The sequence below is a fragment of the Aegilops tauschii genome, chromosome 3, assembly GCF_002575655.3.
Source record: "Aegilops tauschii subsp. strangulata cultivar AL8/78 chromosome 3, Aet v6.0, whole genome shotgun sequence".
Lineage (NCBI taxonomy): Eukaryota > Viridiplantae > Streptophyta > Magnoliopsida > Poales > Poaceae > Aegilops > Aegilops tauschii.
The window spans coordinates 473,367,833-473,375,009 of NC_053037.3; the positions used below are offsets into that span (position 1 = coordinate 473,367,833).

Sequence of the window (7,177 nt, forward strand, 5' to 3'; positions counted from 1 at the left end):
CCTTCAATTCAGCCGATGCCTTTTCGGCAGCCGCATTACTAAACCGGGCCTACTCCTTGGCACGGGCTAGCTCCGCCTGAAGGGCTTCCACGGCGGCAGCACCATCTGCATTCATGCACACTTCATATCAAACTCTTTTTAGAGTCAGGCTTAAATTACAAGCACATTGGTGTAAAGGAATGCTCGAAATATATACCTTGCGAGTCGTCAAGATGCCTGTTGATCAAAGCAATGTCATCCTCCGCAATATCCAGCTTCGGCTGCAGCTCGGTCACCTCCGAATTTCGGGCAGTGGCAGGAGGGGAGACAGCCTGCATTCCAAATTAAACCAAGGTTAGTACCTGAAAATATCTTTTCGATCCTCCGATCACTTCCTTTGGAAGGCAATCCGTGTCTCAGGGGCTACTGCATACACAACAGGTGCATTCTGTCAATATTATTCAATTGGCAACATTACATCACAAACCTCAAAACCTCTCAGAAGGCTCGTAAAGGCCTTGTTCAACCCGCTCTTCGCGGATAAAACCTTTTCGACCATCGTAACCATTAAGACACGGTGCTCCTCTGAAACGGACGCTCGTTGTAGCATGTCCGTCAGCGTCTCCGGCACTCCTGGGTCTTCGGACACCGCTGCCGGAGCACGACATTCCTTTGAAGGAATCCGCTTTCCCGCCTCCAGCATTGTCTCCGGCTGTAAACCGGACAGTTCGGGGCCGTCATTCTTGATCCCCGAACCCTGAGTGACAGAGGCACCACCTTCGGGTAACTCCTTCCTCGTTTCCTACGCTACTTGCCGGTTGGGAGGAGCCCTCCGGGATGACACCTCGAGATCATCCGCCCTGTTAGGCGAAGAGGTCGGAGAAAGTATGTCACTCTCCATCATCTCCGGAAGAAGTTCTCCCGAGGAGGAGGACGATTGAGAAACACCAGGCGTTAACCTGCGAGGATGCACATATGTCGGAGGATTATTTCGGTAATAAGAAAAGAATGAGGTATGGTTAAAGTGCCCTGCTTCACTTACGGTCTGGCCGGAGGTTCGTCCTCATCATCAAGCTCTACGACGACATCGCTTGCCCGGCCCAAGCCGCCCGACGATGGCATTTTCCCTTTCTTGGAAGGTTTCCCCTCCTGACCTCCAGAAGCGGCCCTCTTCTTGCCATGAAGTGCCTCCTCCACACCTTTGCCCCTGGGCAAAAGGGTTTCGGTTTCCCCGAACACAGCGCCTAAATCGCCCTCAGGATGGGCATCTCCTCTGGGCTCCCCGCTCTCGCCCCCCTCTGCAGACACCAGGTACGGTGTCGGAGTCAACATCCGCGTCAGTAGGGCGGACGCAGGGTCTTCGGGAAGGGGCGCCGGACACCAGATTAACACCGCTTTCTTTATCCAGTCCTGTATAAGGGCGGGTTGTTCAGTGTCTTGTCAAGAGATGCTTGAATTGAAGGTGTGCGGAGATTGAATACTTACCGGAGTGTCCGGATGATTGCAGTCGAGGCCGACGTCTTCGGTGGTGTCCGGCCATTGCTCTCGCTCCCCGAAATATAACTTCCACATTCCTTCGTGCGTAGTGCCGAAGAAGTGCTGAAGAGTCCGCTGCCCTTCTGGATTGAACTCCCACATACGGAGAGGCCGCCGTTGACACGGCAGGATCCGGCGGACCAGCATTACTTGAACGACGTTCACAAGATCGATGCCCTTCTCGGTAAGGCTTCGGATGCGACCTTGCAGAGTCTGCACCTCATTAACGGATCCCCAGTCCAATCCCTTGTTGATTCATGAAGCGAGCTGAGTTGGAGGGCCGGGTCAGAACGTAGGCATAGCCACCCACTTGGAGCCCCGCGGCTCGTTGACATAAAACCACCCCTGCTGCCATAGTTCGGAAGACTCGGCGAAGGATCCTTCAAACCAAACCGTGCTGGCAAGCTTGCTTATTACAACACTGCCGCACTCTGCCTGCTCCTCCTCTGTCACCCGCGGTCTCACATCAAAAGTCTTGAGCCACAAACCAAAGTGCAGAGGAGTCCGGAGAAAGGCCTCACACGTGACGATGAATGCCGAGATGAGAAGAATAGAGTCCGGGGCCAGATCGTGAAAATCTAGCCCATAGTAGAACATGAGCCCCCGGACGAAGGGGTTAAGCGCGAACCCTAACCCATGGAGGAAGTGGGACACAAATACCACCCTCTCGCCGGATTTGGGGGTGGGAATAATCTGCCCCTCGGCAGGAAGCCGATGAAAGATTTCTGGGGTCAAGTACCTCGCTACGCGGAGCTTCGCAATATCCTCCTCCGTGACGGAAGAGGCCACCCACCGGCCTGAACGGCTGGACCCGGACATGATTGGGGCTGGTGGTGATTGGAACTCGAGGTGGCTGGGGTTGAGAAAGAAGCAAGCGCAGAAGAAAAAGACAGGTCTGGGTCCCTATATAAAGGCCGAGAATATCGAGCGTCCCCTCCTGGGTCTTGAAACTTACCTATCCTCAAAGAGTTGTACCCAGGGGACGGTTGGATTACCCATACCTACATTATTGAAAATCCCGTGAATAAGGGGACACGATCTCTACTTTGACAAGACGTGCCAATAAAACCGCTTTCCAAGACGTGGGGCGACGGGCTAACCAACGGTTGGAAATAATAACCGGGCAGGCGTGATACAATGCCATAAACAGTTGTCAGCAGATTGGACTCATGGAGTATTGTATTTTCTGCAATTATATACACAGGTCCGGATAGAATCGTCACATCCGAAGACTATCTTGGAGCTCGGAAGAAGGGGAACCCGCCTTGCAATGCCGAAGACAATCTGCGCGTCGGACTCCTCGTCATTGAAGCCAGGTTCAGGGGCTACTGAGGGAGTCCTGGACTAAGGGGTCCTCGGGCGTCCGGCCTGTTATCTACTGGGCCGGACTGATGGGCTATGAAGACATAAAAAATGAAGATTGTACCTGTGTTCGGATTGGACTCTACTTGACGTGGAAGGCAAGCTAGGCGACCGATTATGAAGATTTCCTCCTATGTAACCGACCCCATGTAACCCTAGATCTCTCCGGTGTCTATATAAACCGGAGAGCATAGTCCGGATAGGACAGATTCATTACCATATACTCATAGGCTAGACTTCTAGGGTTTAGCCATTACGATCTCCTGATAGATCAACTCTTGTAACACCCATATTCATCAAAACCAATCAAGCAGGAAGTAGGGTATTACCTCCATAGGGAGGGCCCGAACCTGGGTAAACATCGTGTCCCCCGTCTCCTGTTACCATCGATCCTAGACGCACAGTTCGGGACCCCCTACCTGAGATCCGCCGGTTTTGACACCGACAGTCACTCATACGAAGAACCAAGAAATTTTTTATTTTGTATATAAATGAAATGTTGCGCTGATCTGATTTCCTGGACATGCTGTGTGAATGCTCTTATCAATTATGAGGCTCTTTGGGCACACAAGATTCTGCACAAGTCCATTAAATGGTAAGTACTTTATACAAGAAGAATGTAGTTTCAAATGGTACAGGACAAGAAGATTTAAAAATTAAGACGCTCATATATCAAAGGTCGTATCTCCCCTAGTTCCATGAACGAACGAGCCCCTTTCTATATGCAACAGCCACATGTTCATATCATTAAAAAAAAGTGGCATGAAAAAGTACCCAACAAATTAAATGGTTACAAACAATAGCTGAGCAAAGTTTTGTCCACAAGGAAAGTAGCATGACTGGAGCTGTGCTCATGACATCAACGTGATAAATCAAAACAGTTGGTCCGGTGCAAATCATGTCAAGATTGTCTTGCATTAGTCCTTCCGCGCAAGAAAACATGACATAAAGATCAAAACTCAATGAGATTAACTAATGTGGTGCAAGATAAGTACTGAAGTACCGAGTACAACATGCAACAAAGGACATCACAATAGATTACTTCTTTGACGCCATCTTGGACTTGCCATAGAGACCTCCTTGCCAGATGATCAGAAATCAGCATCAGCTATGAGTCAGTGGTCAAGAATGTTTCCACCTAAACAAATCAAACACAGTAGACTGCCCAATCCATCTCACTTCACCTCCCCCCTCCATCCATCCCACTTCACCTCCCCCCCTCCATCCATCCACCACAAACGAACTGAGATCCTACATAGTACATACTGGATGCTGCTGCTTCTTTAGAGTATTTCTGAAGTGTCGTTATCCTCCCTCCATCCATCCATCCACCACAGTGGGTTCACACTTCAACCTCGAGAAATGCTGATTCAACTTGTGCCATTTGGGATCACTGCACAGGTTTCCCAACCGAGCAACATTTGCAGCAAACTCCCTAAACTGCCCACACACACACGGCATAATTCCCACGGAATGTAACTGGGAAAGCAGAATAACAGATTATGCAGTTAGAAGGCATTGTCCTAAAATTTCTTTTTGTCATATAAAAAGCATAGTATTGAAGTTAGAAGGTATTGCTTCGTTTGGAGCATCTTACATCTATGTCTATAGTCAAATGAACACCAGAACGCTAGAGACCAATTCCTTGTTGTTGATATATGCATTGCTTGCTTGCCTTTTATTTTTTGCGTACAGCGATGCCTGCTTGCCTATCTAAACTGAAGATCGGACCGACATACCCATTCGTCATGTACAGGTATTAGCTAAATTAAACTGCGCTAATTGCAAAATCAGCAACTGATATACACATGACCATTCACAACTAAATATAGCTCAAATTTCAGTAGTATGGAGACGTATGTGCAGGAGTTTGTGTCACAAAAACTCCATCGCTTACCTGTACAACAGTAAAAGGCACAAATGAGTGGGAGGCCGTCCATTACGAGGGTCGCTGGTGACGCTTGCTCCAGAGGGAGATTAAAAGCCAGTGGATGTAGATGGAGCATCGTGTCCGGCGTGAACTCTGAGGGAGGGTGCATCATGCCCGACGGCACAGATCAAAGACGAAGCGATCAACGTGAAAGTGCCGCGGACTTTTCTGATTGCCACAACAAATGCATATAAGAAAATCTATGGCTACAAAGAAAAAGAAGCATCAATAGTTAAACTAAGTTGCCTGAAAATGGCACTACTTGCCTTTTTTTAGCTCTAACAAGAGCAAGCAACCTCTTGCAATCATCTAGAACCAAGCATCGGACGCCTTGTGACTGAAGGACTGCAGACTTCAGGTTCCTCAAGCTTTGTTCAGGGAGAAATTTCATCAGATTGTAGCTCTTGCCAATTGTGTTGGCAACCTGATGCGAGAAACTAACAAAATCAATTCACTAGCCAGACAAATCAAAAAGCTTGAACTTTTTTTTTAATTCAATGTTGGATTGGATTCAAATGTAGCAACAACCTTTTCTCTTATATATGAAGAAAAGTGTAACAACAACCTGATTGTCAGGAATTAACTATAGGAAGTGTAGATTATATAAATAAGGCAAGAATCCTTAGAGTAGATAAAACTCTCTGAGTACTAATAGATGTGGCATGACAGTAGATAAAACCTTAGAAATCGCCATGGCTCGATGGCTAACACACACTGAAAAATTCACCACACCTTTACAAGCAGAGGCACGCATCACATAAGGGGATAAGAAAAGGGATTCGCACCTCCTGCTTGCTAGGTCGCCATGGCCGAAGAAGGGCTAGGGTTGGGGCTGCTCCACTAACAGTAACAGAGGTATATGTTATATGCTTTGCAACAGAGAATAAAGGGATCTTCACGAACAGAAGACCAACCCCAAATCGAACACACACCCACACACACACAGAGAAGTGATGGAGAGGGCACCTTGTCCATGGCCTTGGCACAAGGGTAAGAGCTGCAGCAAGCAGCCACCTCAAGCGGCTTGAACCTGCATCGGAGCGCTCGCGCCGCCGTGGCCGTGAACCCTAACCTGCTGCTCGATCTGGGGCGAGCGGGGAGGGGGGGAGGAGGAGCTCACCGGTGGTGGGGATAAGGTGAGCGGAGGAGAGAAGGGCTGGGGTGCAGGCTGTGGGGGAGGGCACTGGTGGCGGTGGCGGCGGCGGCTGTGGGGGAGAGCGCCGGTGAGTGGTGGCAGCGGCAGACGAGGGAGCAAAATGGGGAGGACTCGGGGTGGTGGTGAATGGGGACGATCCGTTTCTCTTTTTTTTCTCCTTCGGTTTAATTTTTTTCACCTCACACAGTAAAAGGGACAGGTGGACATCGCGTGCGAGCGCCCTTACCGCGACTGTTAATGGGTTTTATTATGGGTTCTTCTCATCTTCCCTCTCCTAGTGACACGATGGTGTGGTCCGGAACGCAATGATTCATCAGAATCAATGATGGCGATCAACATCCATGTACTTGTGCTTCTTTGTAATACTCCCTCTGTAAATAAATATAAGAGTGTTTAAACGCTCTTATATTTCTTTACGGAGGGAGTAGGTGTTAGAAGATGTTATACGTGTTGTTGTGCCTGCGGTCGTGGCCGGGAACGACACGAAGGAGTGTGGCTATGTCCTAGGATGATGGGGTTGAGCGCGACAGTGGCCTGTTACGACGGGGGAGACAAGAAATAAAATAAAAACTTTGCTCGATTCTCACTGGAATCTCATCGAAATATTCCCGAAGTTCGGCGGGGGTGCACGGGTGTGGTCATGGCGGTCATCAGATGGGTCGCCGGGGAGGTATTGTGTGTTGTTGCGCGTCAGAGGTGGAGCAAGGCACACAGAATCTTTTAACGAGAAGTGGAGGTGGCTGCTCAAATTTGAGGGCTAACTCCTCAATTTTTTTGAGGAGTTAAGCATTTGAGGGCTCGGTTAGTTAGAGCTTAACTTAAAATTTGATTCTTTTAAGGAGTTACGATTTTTGAGGGTCTGATTAGAGATGCCCTATACAAGCATACAAACGTAGTTTTGGGAAGTTAGTGTGGACTATAAATTTTTTTTTGAAGAAAAATTACACGTTGCCCTCATGAGCTTGGTGTCATGGATGGTCTCTATACCCCAACAACTTTCATGTCACCGTTTTTTTCCTTACCCTTTGTCTTCCCTAAGCCTTCCTCTTATCTTCTTTCTTGTATAGCTCGCAATCTCCTTTCTTTCTTCCATCATCGTTACGTCACATACCTCCCCTCTATTGTAGTCTGCAGATCCACCGCCCATAACCACCGCCAATGTTGTCGAAGGTCATTGATGCAACTTTTCTTTAAGTCCAACAGAGCGCCCACTC

The 7,177-nt window shown here is 48.6% G+C and overlaps 1 long non-coding RNA gene across 3 annotated transcripts; it reads right to left on the minus strand.

The window, feature by feature from the left end:
• Positions 1 to 3,455: 3,455 nt before the first annotated feature.
• LOC109778205 (uncharacterized) lies at positions 3,456 to 6,109 on the minus strand. 3 transcript variants are annotated; one of them, XR_012205379.1, is made up of 6 exons: positions 5,774 to 6,109; positions 5,593 to 5,647; positions 5,074 to 5,231; positions 4,775 to 4,975; positions 4,475 to 4,650; positions 3,456 to 4,356 (listed from the first exon to the last, which is right to left on the minus strand). It is a non-coding gene; the product is annotated as an uncharacterized lncRNA (long non-coding RNA). The 3 variants fall into 3 exon arrangements; XR_012205378.1 differs by having other exon boundaries at positions 3,637 to 4,356; positions 4,475 to 4,595; XR_002236525.3 differs by having other exon boundaries at positions 4,475 to 4,975.
• Between the last annotated feature and the right edge of the window lie 1,068 nt (positions 6,110 to 7,177).